General features: G+C 36.2%; 1 long non-coding RNA gene across 1 annotated transcript; it reads left to right on the forward strand.

The window, feature by feature from the left end:
• On the forward strand, nucleotides 1-15,016 carry LOC139359775 (uncharacterized). Its single transcript, XR_011616171.1, has 3 exons — nucleotides 1-228; nucleotides 337-386; nucleotides 14,844-15,016. It is a non-coding gene; the product is annotated as an uncharacterized lncRNA (long non-coding RNA).
• Nucleotides 15,017-18,306: the final 3,290 nt, after the last annotated feature.

Below are 18,306 nucleotides of genomic sequence, written 5' to 3' on the forward strand. Positions count from 1 at the left end.
TGTCCGTGGGAGCAATGATCCTTAGATTACTATCTGTAAAGTAGAGATAATAATAATACTTGACTCCTTAGGTTATAGTAATTATCCAGTAGTATAACATATGGAGAGTTTCTAGCATAAAACCTAGAACATAGAAGGTGTTTCATAAGTAAATGCTATTTTCCTGGAGATAATGGTTTACTATTTGGACGATACACTGGACTATGTATCAGGAGACATGAGTTATAGGTATATATTTGTCACTAACCAGTTATGTCACCTTGGGACAAGTTACTAAATCTCTCTAGTTCCTAGTTTATAAACCCAGAAAAAGGTCTGTGTCACTTTTTCCTCCAGGGTCGCTGTGAGCAAATACAATTCTATGAATTTTTATGACTTCATACCAGGTAAGAAGTAGCATTCATTTTCCTTTTAAAGTGGACTTTGGTCAGGTACTTCAATGGAAAGTCTTGTTTTGATTATTAAAATCTTTTCATAATTCATTGCATATTCAAAAAAAAGAAACTCTTTTTTTAACTCATAAAATTTGAATACCTGATTAGTGCACATTTCATATCTGTTAACTGTGCATCTGTATTTTCACAATTTAGCATATAGATACATTTGGTAGTCAATTCTGCATTTATAAAGAGATATATATATGTGTGTGTGTATATATATGTGTGTGTGTGTATATATATATATATAGTAGAATTGGAAAGATACCTTTACTGACATTTTGTAGCCCCAGTTCTTGATGTCAAGGTCAAGAATTTAATAAAGATCACAGGCAAAATCTGAACAAAATAGTAGTCCATTTGGACTGAGCTCATTCAGAGGATGGTGACCATTTCTTCTGCCAAGCTTGGTGAAGGAAGTGGAGAAATAGAGAAGTGGAGATGACATAGTTAAGCTTTGCCATTGATCACACCAGTCTTATTGTCAGATGCTTCTTCATTTATAGCAACAGTATTTGTGGATGCATAATTGCCACTCTGCCAACATACAGGGCATAGCACTGCAAATGGAAGCCAAGAAGGTGACATGCTAGAAACAAAATCATGAAGGGATAATAGAAGTAATGGAGAGTAGATTAAGGTCAATCTATTGATACTAATATTGTATTTGCACTGTGGTCCGGTCATGGATTTGTTACCTTGTCCTGTTCTTTCCTGTGATTTTTTTTTTTCCTGCAAGATTTGCTTATATGAAGCTTTAAAAAAATCCTAAATGTGAGCATAATATACTGACTCATATCTATCCCCAAAGCCCAGCATTTAAGTTGCTGCTTTATTTCTTACATTCTGACCCTAAGAGGCTTCATACTAAAAGAATTTTGGACACTGAGAAAGGTGCAAAGACTTGAAAGCATCCTTTGAAAAAATATCAGTGGTATCAAGTCCACAATAGATTCACCTACTGAGATTGCCAACACACATTCCTTAGAATCATGAAAGTCAAGTCCATGCTGGAAAGTGAAATGCTGCCAAAGACTATTCTTTAAAATGGCCAGCAATACTAATTTCAATCACTAGTGTATGTGCCACTCGTTTTTATTATTTGACTTGCTTTTTACAAATCTATAAAATAGGTATCTGTTCAATCTGCCTCAGAATATTTTGAAAGCTTATAGTCAAATAGTACAAATGAAAGTACTGGGAAAACTCAATATGTGGATTTGTAAAATATCTTTTAAAAAACAGCTAAAACAACTATTATTTTTCAATTTTCCTATCTGTGTTTAGAAAAAAATCATTAAGAGATGATCATTTGCGATCCTATGACGAAATGTGTCTCTGGAAGCCCACTAATGCACTATTTTGTAGCTGGAATTGCACTGTTACCCTTCCAGAAATGAATTCCTGCTCTTAACCTTCTGGAGAACAAAGCCTTGGCTCTAGATTTGTGTTTTCCCTCGGATATCATTGTTATTTCCTGGCATGAATAAACTTCTTCATTCCCTTGCATTTCAATGGTTCTACTTTCTACCTCATCTTACCTCTTAGTCTTTTGTTGTTTGACTTTAACACAGGAGCAAACCCAAGTACAGAGATGATATTCAGAGGAAGTCCATAAAGAGCCGGAGATCCTTGAGAGCTCTTTGATTTCCTTGCCACTCTTTTATTTTAGAAACAAATTCTTCTCCTTGACCTTCAGATACCTACGGTGTCTCTTTTGTCAAAGTTGACCCTCTAGCCTGTCTGGCACTCCCCCTTAAGCCTTCCTTCCTGAACTCTGATCTCTGTCCTGTGGCTGAGATCTTGGTTCTTCTCCTTCGAATAATTCTCCTGCAAGCTCTAATATATTTGGCTTGTAGCACCTAAGAGCAGATTTCTTTTGTGGTAACTGACATTCCTCCAAAGAGAGTTGACTGAAACTAAAACCCACCACTTCGTGCCACTTCACTCTGTCACCCACTAACTGATCATTATAATATAGTAACCTCTTGCATAAAATTGTACCTCAGTCATGCAACAATCATTACTAGCCTCAAACTTAACCATCCTTTTATACCTCATGACTTTACTCTTGCAATTAAAAGCACATATTTAAAGTCACCCACAATGTTGTGACATACCTGGCTTGGATTTGGGTCAAATAATTTCAATTTTCTAACCCCTTCATTTTGAATAAATATAAAGGGTAACAAAACTTAATAATATGTTCAAATATATGTAAATGACAAGCATTGAGCAACTTTCATTAAGTGTTACATCATCAGCAGCAGCACCATCATTTTCTCATCCTTTCCAAACCTAGAATTTTTAGACTACTCAAATGCCATGTATCTCCAGTTCGGGACCAGGACCACAGGATTCCACTAGGCTATGCAGTCAGAAAGGAGAGTGAGTGAGGCCTAAAGCTGTAGAGCAGTACTTTCCAAATAGAATCACTGGAAGGAATTGACACTTCTCATACCTAGGAGGGGCCAGTAAATCAGGACCCTGGGGCAAAACTTTGAAACCAATATTAAAGATCCCTAAGTACTTCTACTCTGCAGCCAAAGTTGAGAATCACTGTTTTACAAACAGCCCATGTTTCTGTTAAGTCTACTAGAAGCAATTTAAGAGCTCCCTTTCCGCCCTCTGAAAGACAGTGACTTGCTTCACGGCAGCAGGTTTTCCCAGTGAAACAAACAGCAAAATCAGACAGAGGTGGACCATCTAGGAGTGGAAAGCAGGTGGTAGAGCATCTGGGCTTGAAGACTGGTCAAGACAGATTTCATGTGCCTGAGTTTGACTCCCCACTCAGCCATTGGATAACTGTGTAGCCTTCGTCAAGTTATCCAATGTCTGTAAGATTCAAAACCCCTTTATGTAAAGTGAGGCTAAAAATAACAATGAGGTCACAGTTGTGTAGTAAGGACTAAATGAAATAACATATATCAGTTAACTTAGGCCATGTAGGATGCAGTCTTTAGAGTCTACAACCATTACTCTTCTTATTATTATTAAGAAAGTAGGGGATCAGTTTGTCACATGGTCTTCTAATAGTTCCTCTGAAGTCACATGAAAAATGAGTAGAGGTGGAAAGTAGCAACTTTTAATTCATGTTATAAAGTTTTATTTGACTTTATATCACCATTTGACATAGTAGGAAAAATCTAATTGAAATCATAACCCAGGATCAAAGGCATATGCTTTTCCAGGATATTATTCAAGGCCCCATGCAACAATCAAATTTGCATCAAATCTTCCTATCCTGGCTTTCAAATCATATCCTCTTAGAAATAGTAGGTGTTCAAAAATATTCAGTGCATTTCAGTAGGGGTATCTCTTTCATCAGATTAGATGGTCTATATGGTTGGAACCTACGTGCCTGGCATTGTCCTAGTTATCCCAGACTCCAGGGACAACCATACCGTTATCCATAGGCTCAGAGATATTACATAATATGGCCAAGGTTGTACTTCTAGTCAATGTCAGCTATCTCATCTGAGCCCAGGTGGGGATGACTCAAAGTTGTACTATTTCCCATGCAATGCAAAGACAGGGTCAAGAGGAAGACAACTGGGCTATAAGAACAAAGAGGAGGACAGAAACGGAGGTAACATTCTGCTCCTGCAGCTTTATACTTTTCTTATCATTTCCCTTGTACCCAAGTGTCCTCCTGTTTCCTTTTCCAGTGATTCCTCTGGTGGTGGCGGTGCCATTCAATCTCTCTGTCAGTGTCTCCCTCACTTTTCTGTAAGAGAAAAAGATAAGCACATTTTCAAAAATGAGCACAAAGGGAGCTTATATGTGTTAGTTGAATAATTATTAGAACTCACAGGCTCTATTTAAAGATTTGGATAAGAGCCCTACACATGGGACTGGAGATAGAAGAGTGGCTTGAAACTCCATCTCCTGCATTGCCACTATTTGCATAACCAACAGGACACTGTGTCAGTTTTGGATGAATTAGATTTTTCACAGCGAAGGTTAAGACAAGAACAAGGGATTATGGTATATTCTAATGAAGTACTGGACCCAGTGATTCTGTGTCAATGCAGTTGAATAATTGCCTGCTTGTGGGGGTTTAGATGATTTGCCCAATTATACATGCTTTGGAAAAAACTAGAGTGTATCAGTGGTGATTGCTATACAGCAATGAGTGAAAAATCGTTCATAAAAGCTGCACATTTTGATAGCTTCTGGCTCTCTGAAGTTTTCTGATTTGAAGCTCTAATCACTCCTGCTTATTCTCAACCATGAGTAAATTATTTGAGAAGTGTCAGACACATTTTACTCATCATGAAAATGTACATTTTTCTCCCAAATAAAAGGAAAATAAAATATTACTTTCAACTGGTAAAATAAAAAGCTTTAAAATAACTTGTTCTTAAAACTAGTTCTTAGCTTCATGCAAAATAGAGGAAGCTTTATAAAATAAAATAAAACAGATATTATCAAATATTTGAATTTGCATCAGGTTATGAATAATTGCAATTTAAACTACATCTAAATTTAGAGAAATTTATATGTATTTAATCTTAAGAAAACTCCATGTTAATGTTTTGATGCTGTCACATTAATAGAATCTGAATCAGCCAGTATCAAAATATAGCAATAACTTTTCTAAAAATGTGAGATTGTGTGTGTGCATGTGTGTACATATATATGGTAATGTATCATCACTACTAAAAGTGTCTCTATCGTTTATAAGAATGAATGGGGCCAGGTGCTGTGGCTTACACCTGTAATCCCAGCACTTTGAGAGGGTAAGGCGGGCGGATCACGAGGTCTGGAGATCGAGACCATCCTGGCCAACATGGTAAACCCCATCTCTACTAAAAATACAGAAATTAGCTGGGCGTGGTGGGATTACATGCCTGTAATCCCAGCTACTCAGGAGGCTGAGGCAGGAGAATCACCTGAACCAGGTAGTCAGAGGTTGCAGTGAGCTGAGATCGTGCCACTGCACTCCTGCTTGGTGACAGAGCAAGACTCTGTCTCAAAAAAAAAAAAAAAAGGAATGAATAACAGTGCATAACTCTAAGGAACTCACTGTGTCCAATCTATTTGGGAATACTTTTTCAGTTTTGCACTACTTTTGAGGGCAGATGCTAGAATATAAAGCAGAGGTTGAGGTTTGGTTTAGAGCAAATATCAGAGCACATCATCACTCCAGACTGAAATAGGTAATGACAATAATAATTTTTTTTTTTTGAGACAGAGTCTCACTCTGTTGCTGAGGCTGGAATGCAGTGGCGCGATCTCAGCTCACTGCAAGCTCCGTCTCTTGGGTTCACGCCATTCTCCTGCCTCAGCCTCCCAAGTAGCTGGGAATACAGGTGCCTGCCACCACTCCCGGCTAATTTTTTGGATTTTTAGTAGAGACAGGGTTCACTGTGTTAGCCAGGATGGTCTCGATCTCCTGACCTTGGGATCCGCCTGCCTCGGCCTCCCAAAGTGCTGGGATTACAGGTGTGAGCCACCGTGCCCGGCCAACAATAATTCTTTATACAAATAAAATGTGGTATCCTTGGTTGAAGGACTTTAAAATAGAAAATAAAATAATTTTACAAATAAAATTTTATCTGATCTTGAAAACAGTTTAAAAATCAGTCTAAGTATTTCATTGTTGTTCCCATTTTACATAGCAGAAATTGTAAGTGATATTTGTCCAAGATCAAAGTGAATTAGAAGCACCATCTGTTATCAAACCGTCTATTCCTTGTTCTAAAGTCTTAACATTATGCGCTGCTATGTACCAAGTGCTCCTCAGTGCTTCAACACTTCTTGTTCAAGAGAAAGTATTTGCGTTTTTCATTCAATTGTTCATTTAAGAAATATTTACCATGTGACTTATGAATGCTAGTCATCACGTATACTAAGCAAAGTAGACAAAACTCCCTCCCTTTTTGGAATATACATTCTAATATTAAAAGACAAAATGACATTAATGAACTCCTCCAGTAACCTAAAATTGTTGGGTTTGTTTCTTAAAATTATTAAGTAAATTTGATCCTCACATACTAATAAAACTACCTATGCAAAAATTATAACAGTGAGAAATTATGACAGTGAAAGATAACTGATCTAATCAACTCCCATCTTGTCATTAGTATTCAAACTGCCCTTAATTATTCCTCAGCTTGGGCTTAGCTAATTCGGGGAGATATTTAGTTTATAGTTTAAATGATAATAGCTCTTCCCCAAAATCAACCACCTTTGTAAAGCTAATGAAAAGACCACCAGGCTAGGAGGATGAGAGGAGCCTGAATTCTGCTAAGCTGTAGACATAAACAATTACCTACCATTATTTCGGAGGTCACAAGATATGCAACTTCCCCAGTTATTCCTGCAGATAACATCACTATTGTAGAACCTAAGATTGGCCTTTTGAGATGTCTTTTCAGTTTTTTTTTTTTTTTTTTTTTACGTGTCTGATGACCAGTGGCTTCACCTGGACTTGCACACTGATGGCTCCACCTGGACCCACCAGTCACTCCTGTGGCCCCTCCCAGAAGCAACCTAGCCTGCATGAGGACCATTTCCCACATTTCTGATTGTACCCCAACGAATCAGCAGCCTCTCCAGCCCCCTTCTCTTTCCTTAAACTATCCTTGAAAAACCCAAGCCTCCAAATGTTCAGGGAGACTGATTTGAGTAATAATAAATCTCCAGTCTCCTGTTCATCCAGCTTTGCATGAATTAAGCTCTGTATTGCGATTCCTCTGTCTTGATAAATAGACTCTGCCAGGGCATCAGGCAAAATAAACGTATTGGGCAGTTACACTAAGTGCTTCATGAAACATCCTATGGCTATTCTTGGACTAGGATTCCGAGGTTCTGGTTTCTCAATGTTGTATTACAACTCACTATGTGGCTTGAACTCTATTACTCTTGATATGAACATCAATATCTTTAAGAATACTACACAAACAATGCCACCTGTCAGAAGCTATATCATATTGCTGTTCAGAGGGTCTGGAGAACAGTAATTTCTTGAGGCACATTTTGATGAGTAAAACATTGCGTTTTTTACTATGCTTCCTTCCAATTCTTCCAATATTCTTCTCCTTTCCTCATAACAATTTTTTTTGTCCCTTTCCTTTTTCTTCCCTTTTTCTCTGATTTAAACCAGTCCTAGCCAAGAACACAGAGAAAGTTCAGTAGAACTTCACGGAAACTATCTCATGCTAGATCTTTTTAATGGACATATATCAATATCTGAAGTGTTACAGGTGTGGGTTCCCATGTCCTTCAGATCAGTAATTTTTCTATTTAAATGTGTTAATTATTTTTGCATTATGCATCAGAACGTCAGTTCCACTTTAATATCTGCTTTTAGGACAGAAAAAAATGAAGAAAGTAGGATAGAAAAATACATCTATAGAAGAATAGTATGTTTTCTGAAACAGTTTCATTTTTGTTAAGTTTATATCACCTGGGTTACCGGATAGCACAGGTATAAATTTTGCACCAACCAGTTTTTGTTGCTATTGTTTTTGGTTGTTAAAGTCTGTAGATATTTCCATGTATAGTATCTCGAAGAGTTCTGTAAATCTTAGATATTCATCTACTGTGTCTCACTGGCAAAGCCCCATAAGTTATGGCCTTTTTACATTTCATATCTTATCACTTTTGAATGATTATGTCACTGTTTTATTAGAGGTTTTGTAATTACCCCTTATTAAAGTATTATATAAGTAAAAGTCTTCAAATGTTTAATCAGGGACTAATTTGATCAGGCAAAATAGAAGTTTCTCCAGTGATGGAAGTGGCAAGATTTCTCACTGAATTCAATTTACTGGGTTCTGCATGTATCTCCAGTGTCTGCCAGGATTACAGGTCAGGGGAACTTACTTGGTTTTGCATAACTCTTCTTACAAATACTGCTACTTACTTACAGGTAGACAAACATACAACTGATTGTAGCCTCGACCTCTTTCAGAACACATTTGAGAGAATGGCTCTATTTAATTTCCTGGGCTAGGCTATAACCAGTTAAAATGAACAGCATAATTTTAATTCATACACACATTCTCCCTGACGGCATTGTAACTTTCAGCTCACCATCCAAATATTCAGCTGTTTTTTTGCAAAGTTTGCCTCCTTCATGCAGCTTCACTCATAAAAGAGATAGATACAGTCCTCTCCAAGCAGCAGTTCTTCCATAGTGTGTTCCCATGCTGATAAGTCAGCGTCAAGAGTTCAGAACCCAAGGCGTTCTCAGGGCTGGATCATTTAAGGCAGAACAACATATCAATTTGTAGACAAAAGCAACCCAGGAGACAAGTGTTGACCATCGGGACTGAGTATTTCTGCAGTAATAAGGCAGTTGACAAGGCTGCCTTCTCAGCAGGGAAACTGGAAAAGTGGCCACTAATTGCTCTGTTCTAGTAAGCATCCTTTCCTGCCAAAAAAAAAAAAAAAAGTTATGTAGCTTCCTACAGATGTGCATGCCAAATCCCCTTGCCTCAAGTTTTTCTTGCTGTCTTCCAATACTTTCCCAGATAATTTACCTATTTTTAATTAGAGGAATGCTTATTTTGAACTTGTCATCACGTTCTAGATGACAGTGAAGAGAGTGAAATGTTTTTCTTTCTTTTTCATTTTAGATAATCAGAATAGTACTAAATTTAAGAGAAAGGTTTTATCAAATATGTGTATATGGGGTGGGTACTTGTTATTTTTTCCTGCCCAAGTGTCAAATGCATGAAATTACAAGGAGCTCATCCTGAAAAATGACCAAACCTCTGGGGGAGAAACAGAAGCATGTTTCATTTTCCTGCACATTTGTGGAAAAAGACACTCTTTGAGATCAGTGGAAGTTGTTTAATTATTTGTTGTCTCAAAACTTCTTTTCCTAATCCTTTATAAAATGCTGCTAGAAAACCACTGTCTCCTTAGACTGTCCCCAGGGGACAGTCTTTTAAAAATATATTCAGAAATAATACCACACATCTACCACCATCTGATCTTTGACAAACCTGACAAAAACAAGGAATGGGGAAACGATTCCCTATTTAATAAATGGTGTTGGGAAAACTGGCTAGCCATATGCAGAAAACTGAAACTGGATGCCTTCCTTACACCTTATACAAAAATTAACTCAAGATAGATTAAAGATTTACATGTAACACCTAAAACCATAAAAACCCTAGAAGAAAACCTAAGTGATACCCTTCAGGACATAGGCATGGGCAAAGACATCATGACTAAAACACCAAAAGCAATGGCAGCAAAAGCCAAAATTGACAAATGGGATCTAATTAAACTAAAGAGCTTCTGTGCAGCAAAACAAACTATCATCAGAGTGAACAGGCAACCTACAGAATGGGAGAAAATTTTTGCAATCTATCCACCTGACAAACAGCTAATATCCAGAATCTACAAAGAACTTAAACAAATTTACAAGAAGAAAACAAACAGCACCATAAAAAAGTGGACAAAGGATATGAACAGACACTTTTCAAAAGAAGACATTTATGCGGCCAACAAACATATGGAAAAAAAGCTCATCCTCAATGGTCGTTAAAGAAATGCAAATCAAAACCACAATGAGATTCCATCTCACGCCAGTTAGAATGGCGATCATTAAAAAGCCAGGAAACAACAGATGCTGGAAAGGATGTGCAGAAATAGAAACACTTTTACACTGTTGGTAAGAGTGTAAATTAGTTCAACTATTGTGGAAGACAGTGTGGCGATTCCTCAAGGTTCTAGAACTAGAGATACCATATGACCCAGCAATCCCATTACTGGGTATATACCCAAAGGATTATAAATCATTCTACTATAAAGACACATCCACACGCATGTTTATTGCCTCACTATTCACAATAGCAAAGACTTGGAACCAACCCAAATGTCCATCAATGTTAGACTGGATAAAGAAAATGTGGCACATATACACCATGGAATACTATGCAGCCATGAAAAAGGATGAATTCATGTCCTTTGCAGGGACATGGATGAAGCTGGAAAACATCAATCTCAGCAAATGAACACAGGAACAGAAAATTCAAACACCACATGTTCTCACTCGTAAGTGGTAGTTGAACAATGAGAACACATGGGGACAGGGAGGGGAACATCACACACCAGGGCCTGTCAGGGGGTGAGGCAAGGGGAGGGATAGCAGGAGAAATACCTAATGTAGATGATGGATTGATGGGTGCAGCAAACCACCATGGCGCATATATACTATGTAACAAACCTGCACATTCTGCACATGTATCCCAGAACTTAAAGTATAACTATATATATATATATATATATATGAATAGAACGTGTCATAAATATAAATAGTTCTCCTGAGAAAATAGTGAAAGGCATTGTCTCCAGTTAACCAATATATAGAGTGAATTCTCAATTCACTCAGTTGTTAATATAGCAATTCTTTCTAAATTACCCTGTAAATTCAATGTGACTTTAATCAAAATCACATTTTTAATGCAACTAAATGAGTTTACCTCAGGAGTGCTGATCTCCTGACCTTGTGATCCACCCACCTTGGCCTCCCAAAGTGCTGGGATTACAGGTGTGAGCCGCTGTGCCTGGCCGAGTTTACCATTAAATTTCAATGAAAAATGAAAGGGTTACAAATAACAAGAGTATTTTAAAAGGAACAATGTGAAATCACTTTTTCTACCAGATATGTAGATTTTATGTTTAATTTAAAACTATAATGATTAAGAGATGTTAGTTGGGATGCTAGAGAATAGAAGTTGAAACACTGACTATATGAACTAAAACCAGACCCCATAAAATAAGCCAAAAGATTTATAAAAACTAGATTTGGGACATAATACTGTAGATCAATAATTAAAAGATTGACTCAACATATAGTGTTGTAATAAATTATTATTTACATAAAAAGTAAAATTAGCAGTTTACATGCAATTCTAGCTATACTAAAGATGTAAATTTCAAAAGTAAAATCTTGAATTTTTAGAAAAATATCTATACAAATAAAATTTATTACCTTAGTGTACAAAGCCAACTCTTAAAGACAAAAAAGCATAAAACATTAAAAATTGAAAATTGTGTTTATGTCAAAAATGAAATTTGTACAAAATACAAAGCAGATAAAAGACAAGGCACAGACTGGTATAAGATACTTGTAACACATGTAACTGATAAATATTTAATGTAGAAAATTTGTTATAACAGATAAGACTCTAGGAGAGAATAAACATCTTATTAGAAAAATGAGCAAGTATAATTCACAGAGAAAACCTGAAAGACTAATACGCTTAGCAAAGTGATCAGTCATAATAGTAATCAATGAAATACAACCTAAAACAAAATGTATCCAAGTTTTGTTTAATTAAATGCATAATTATCTAATTATCCATTCTTTATACACACCTCTGCATGGCCATATATATATAATATATAAATATATAATAAATATATATTTAAATATATATTATGCATAATATATTAAAAACATGCATTTCTTTTGCTGAATATTTGCTATTTTCATTTTTTTAAACAAATAATATGCCATGTGGGACACTAAGTATTGCAATATTGGCCTCCCAAGTTGTCATGGTAACTTACACTCACTAAGGTGCCAACCAGTTTTGGTTTGTCTGAAATATTCCTCTGTTCCACAGAGGCAAATTGTTGTATTTGATCACCCTAAAGAGAGAGATATCTTCACCTACCTGAAAACATTAGCATCGTCACATTACTTAAAAGAATATATATATATATATATTATATATATATTCTGGCTGGGTGTGGTGGCTCATGGCTCTAATCCCAGCCCTTTGGGAGGCCAAGGGGAAGAGATCATGAGGTCAGGAGATCGAAACCATCCTGGCCAACATGGTGAAACCCCATCCCTACTAAAAATACAAAACTTAGCTGAGCCTGTTGGTGTGTGCCTGTAATCCCAGCTACTCCAGAGGCTGAGGCAGGAGAATCACTGGAACCAAGGAGTCGGAGGTTGCGGTGAGCCGAGATCGCGCCACTGCATTCCAGCCTGGCAATGAAGCGAGACTCCATTTAAAAAAAAAAAAAAAAAAGAAATATTTCACAAAATAAATGTGATAATATAAAAGTTTGAATATATTATAATCTCAATTTTGTGAAAACATATTTAATATTTTATAAGTTTATAAGAGTGACATAGCTAAAGATTGTCATTATCTACTTCTTCATTTATATCTAATTAATTACTGAAAAATCTCCTTGGGCTAAGGATTGAGGCAGGGCAATATAATTATGGTAATTTTTATTGCCATCTGTTTTATTTCTCTACTTTAATAAGAAGTATAATTAACACAATTAGTTAATAGCATATGACTGACTAATTTGTAGACATGGTTTTCAGATTAGCTTAGGTGACCAAAAATCACTTTTGCTATTTTTCTGGTTTCTCGTAGATAGTATAATGAGTAGAGCTCATGGAGTTTTCTAGCAATTGTATTCATTGTGACTAAACTATTTTATCACTAAAGAGTGTACATGTACATGCACCCTAGACAGTGCAAATAGGAGGGAATACAGAAAAACTACCCTTTAATCATCATTTGTCTTTGATTAGTACTCTTCTAACGTTGAGGCAGCAGGAAAACTGAACCATATATGTTGATTTTCGTCATTAGTTTCACAGCATATGGGACATTACCCAACAAATGGGCTTAATTTGAAAGTAAATGAAACAGGTAGAATATGTCTTAATACTGCCTCATCTTTGCTTACTCTAGTGGCGTTCCCTAACAAATGCTACCACTTATAGAAAAGCTGACAGGAAGAGTTACAAATTAGGTTTTGCAAGGTCCATTGAAGTAATCTGGCTACAGTGTAGTGTGCACAGCTTAGAAAGTTGCAACAAACACAAAAAGTTCTCATCAATTATTCAGAAAGGTCATTTTAGATGAGTTTTTGCAGACTGATAGAAAAAAATTGCTTTCAACTGTCAGTTTGATATAAATTGAAGATTCAATAATAGAGAACTGTATACCTGTTGCAATTTGTACCTTTTTTAATTTTTAGGGGAAAAAACCTTCCATAGCATAAAAAATATTGTTACAACAACTGGATGCTAAAGCAGGAAAATTGATAAAGTGTCCAGAGTGATAAAGGAAGTCTACGTTTGTTTGGTTGTACTGGCTTGTGGTTTTGGCTTTGGCTTTTACCTTAGCATGAGTTTGGGTTGCTTGGCTTGTTCATTTTTTGCAGATGTAAGGTTTATGATCTATATTTCCAGACTCTTCAGCCCTTTCGGGTCCTGGACTTTTTTAATACGACAAACATAGCCTTGTTAGAAAATAGCAGGGATGGGAAGGCAAGACAAAAATTGCAGGAATCATGAGATGAAAACAGCTAAAAAAAAACTTCATGTTCAGAATTTACCTTACTCTGTATCTCCCTTTTCAAGAAATCCTAGATGTGAGAGTCAGGGAAGCACTGTGAATATACAATCCAGTCATAGAACAATGTTTCCAGTGGGAGAAATTCTGGAAAAATTGTGTAGGTAATGGTGTTACACGATGTAGAACGGAACAAGAATAGGCCTTTTAGAATTTACTAATGAATTGGTTAAGGTTGTTATATGATCTTGAATTAGATTCATGAAAAGAAACATCATATTAAGGGTACAGAAATACACGCTTGAATAATGATGTTTCTAAGATCTTAGCATTAGCAAAACTTTTTATAAGCTGTCATTTACTCTTAAATAGGAAATAAAAACCACTTATTCTTATTAAATAAAAAGCAACACTACCTACAATTCGTGCTACATATTATTATCATTATTTTAAAATCCTACTGGAATAGTGGAGATACTGGATCCTAGGATAGGGGTATGAAGAACAATGCAAAGTCATGTGTAAGAAAATATGGCAATGTATTATGAGATTTTTGTTAGAAATGCCAGAAATTAAATCGTATTTGAGAAAATTGTGGAAAATTAGTAATTTCTTAAAACACCTTTACATGACTGCACAGCTTTAAAATAGAAATGGTATAACTTCTTAGTTCAGGAAGCTGTCATTAATTTAACAAATACAAAGCCAGTGAGCTTAGATGTGCTGGGTAATCTGCAGGATACATCAGACAGAAATGTGTGCTTTCAGGGAGCTCAAACCCAGAATGGAAGCCAAGGCTCACTGGGAAGATCTCTTGCTCTCTCTTCCATGCTCCCCTTGTCAATTTAGGAGACAGGCAATTTAGGATAATGTGATAATGTATTCATTAGGATAGTGGAAGGGAAAAAATATAGATTATTTGTTTGCTTGTTTAAAGAAGTGAATCATATAAATAATCTGTTTTCCCTTTCCTTTCAATACTGTTACATTTTTTAAGTTCAAAAATATGAACACATCCCCAAATTAACACCTATCTCGCCTTATTTGCTACTTTAATATGTCTTTGAAAAAACTTTGTAAATCATTTGCTTTTAAAATCATTTGGCAGAAGCCGCTATTGGAAGGAATTCTAAAAACCTCATGGGAACTCTGGATTTTGTAACAGTGTGAGAGCTGCAGCAATATTCAAACACTACTGGAAACCTTCTGAAAACGCAAAAAAGAAAGAATGCTTCTTTTTGTCCTATTTTAATTGTGTTATCTAATAAACTATGAGTGTGTGCCAAGAGTTTAACTTGTCTGTCACTTCTTTTTTTTTTTTTTAGACAGAGTCTCACTCTCTCGCCCAGGCTGAAGTGCAGTGGTACGATCTCGGCTCACTGCAACCTCCACCGCCCTGATTCAAGCAATTCCCCTGCCTCAGCCTCCTGAGTAGCTGGGATTACAGGTGCACGACACCACGCCGAGCTAATTTTTTTGTATTTTTAGTAGAGACGTGGTTTCACCATGTTGGCCAAACTGGTTTTGAACTCCTGACCTCAGGCAATCTGCCCTCCTTGGCTTCCCAAAGTGCTGGGATTACAGGTGTGAGCCACCATACCTGGCCTCTTACTTCTTTTGACTAATGCAGAAGAAAATAGTTGTTTTTCTTCAACAAATTAAGCTAAATTTCTTCACCTTTTAATGGGATTGAGTCATAGTTGCTTTTCCTAGTAGTATTAGATTTATAGTCCTTTCCAAATACATGTGTTATCTTCAAATGGTTTGACCCTAGTTAATAACATAAAAATGGAGAACTGAGCTGAAGAAGAATCTGACATTAAATGGAGTTTTCGTTGATGTTTAAATTATATGTTCATTAATACTTAACTACTGAAAGAGATGAGCTACCCTAATGGATTCCCAAAGTTAATCAATACGTAGCATAACAATAGTGGTTCTCAGTCATGGCTGCACATTGCAATCACCTGGAAAATATTTTAAACTAGTGAAGTTGAAGTCCATCCAAGACCACGTAAATTAGGATGTCTGAGAGTAAAGTCTAAGCATCAGTACATTTTCTGTGATTCTAATGTGCCATCCATTTTGAGAAATATTGGTACAAAAGAGTATTCCCAAATACGTGCTCTGTATTCCTCCCACATCAGCATTATCTGAGGTGCTGGTACCAACTCAGATATACCAAATCAAAATAGGTGGTCAGGAATGACACCACTAACATGGTGGAATAAGAAGCCTCGGACCCTTTCTTTCCATGGAAACACTGAATTAACAGCAATATACAGATCAGATGGCCTTTCTGAGAACTCTAGAAACCAATTAAGGGATTATAGCACCCCAGAAGAGTACACAGGCAAAAAGAAACTCATCAAATTGGGTTTAGAAAAGTTTGTTAGACTTACTCACAATAGTACCTTCCCTTAGCAACCTCCCAACTCATGGCTTCTTCATTAAGAGGGAAATAGAAAAGGAGAACCTACATCCAACATTTTGTCTTTCCAGAAGGCTTCCCAAGGGACTCGTGTCTGTCTTGTTTGATGTGGAGTGCTAACAGAAACTAGCAAATATTGACGCTGGTGGGACTGCTGAGAACAAAGGTGAGGCTAGTAGCTTGTTGCAGCATCAGAGACTACATTACTCTAAAAAGACACTATAGGAAGCAAAAGATTGTGAACAGCTAAAAACAATAGGGGGAAAACTCTTTAGCTGGGAAATTACAGCACAAGCCAAAAGAAGACGCATTCACAGATGACTTTTGAGAGAACCCCATCATCTCTAGCAGCTCTGATTGGTGAAAGTCTTCCCATATATAAAACCAATCACTAAAAATTGGGAGAGATGGCTATTTTCTTCAAAGGCACAAATTTTAACAAAGGACAATGAGGCATACAAAGAAACTGGCAAACATGAGCCACTTATACGACCAAAATAGATCTCTAGAAGCCAACCCTAAAGAATTTCAGATCTATAAGTTACTCGACAAAGAATTCAAAGTAACTGCTTTAAAGATGTTCAATGAGCTAAAGATAAACACAGACAATAAAATAAACTAAAATATATGCATTAAAAAAACTGAGAATATCAACAGAGATAGAAACTGTACAAAAGAAACAAGCGGAAACTTTTGAATTGAAGCATAGAGTTACTGAATTGAAAAATTTGCTAGAGGGCATTAATAGCAGTTGTGAACAAACAGAGGAATGAATTACCAAACTTGAAGACAGATAATTTGAAATTACTGAGGCAGAGAACCAAAAAAAGAAAAAAACAGAAAAACAAACAAACTAAAAACAAAACAAGAAAAAGAAATAGAAAAAAAGAAAAACATAATCTAAGAAATTACAGGAAACCAGCAAGTGGATCATTATATGCATTATGTCCGCTTAAGAAATAAGAGGTAGACCAGGTGTGGTGGCTCACCCAGTAATTGTAGCACTTTGGGAAGCTGAGGCAGGCAGATAGCTTGAGCCCAGGAGTTAGAGACCAGCCTGGACAACATGGTGAAATCTCATCTCTACAAAAAAATACAAAGCTACCCAGGCATGGTGGTGCATGCCTATAGTCCCATTTACTTGGTGGGCCGAGGGAGGAAGATTGAGCCTGGTAGGTTGAGGCTGCGGTGAGCAGAGATCCTGCCACTGCACTCCAGCCTGGGCAACAGAGGGAAATCCTGTCTCAAAAAAAAAAAAAAAAAAAAAAAGTGAAGGTAAAATGAAGCCTATACCAAGATATATTACAATCAAGCTGTCAAAAGTTGGTGGCAAAAACAAAGTGTTGAATGCATCAAGAGAAAAGAGACAGAGACAAATGATTCATTACATATAAGGGAGTTTGTATAAGATTATGACTGGATTTCTCAGCAGAAACACTGCAGGCCAGACTGGAGTAGAATGATATATTAAAAGTGCTGAAAGAAAAAAAGAAAAAACTGTCAACCAGGAAATATATATTTTACAAAACTGTCCTTCAAAATGATTAAGAAATTAAGGCTTATCTAGATGAATAAAAACTAAGGAAGTTTATCACCACTAGTCCTGCCCTACAGGAAATGCTACAGGGAGTCCTTCAAAGTCTGCGAGACAGCAATATAAAAACATGAACAAATGCGTGACTTCCTAGTGAAAGTAAATATGTAAATAAATACGGAATCTTGTAGCATTACAAAATTGATGTATGCATCATTTTTCATTCTGGTATAGAACTTAGAAGACAAAAGCATAGAAATAATAAATTAATATTAATGGATACACAATATGAGAAGATGTAATTTGTAATATCAGTAAAATAAAAAGAGGGGCATAGATATAAACAAGTACACTTTTTGTATGTGATTGAAATTAAATTGTTATCAGTTTATAACAGACTGCTATACCTGTGAAAAATACACAAAAAAAGAATATGAAAAGAATCAGATCATGCTACTACAAAAACTCAGTGAAATTCAAACAAGGCAGCAGGACAAAGAAAGAGGAAAAAATAGATTTAAATAGATTTTAAAAACCCAAAATGGTAATAGTAAGTTCTTCCCTACCAGTAATTATAATATCTTAAATTTAAATACAAAAATAGTT

The sequence above is a fragment of the Macaca nemestrina genome, chromosome 18 (assembly GCF_043159975.1).
Source record: "Macaca nemestrina isolate mMacNem1 chromosome 18, mMacNem.hap1, whole genome shotgun sequence".
Taxonomy (NCBI): Eukaryota; Metazoa; Chordata; class Mammalia; order Primates; family Cercopithecidae; genus Macaca; species Macaca nemestrina.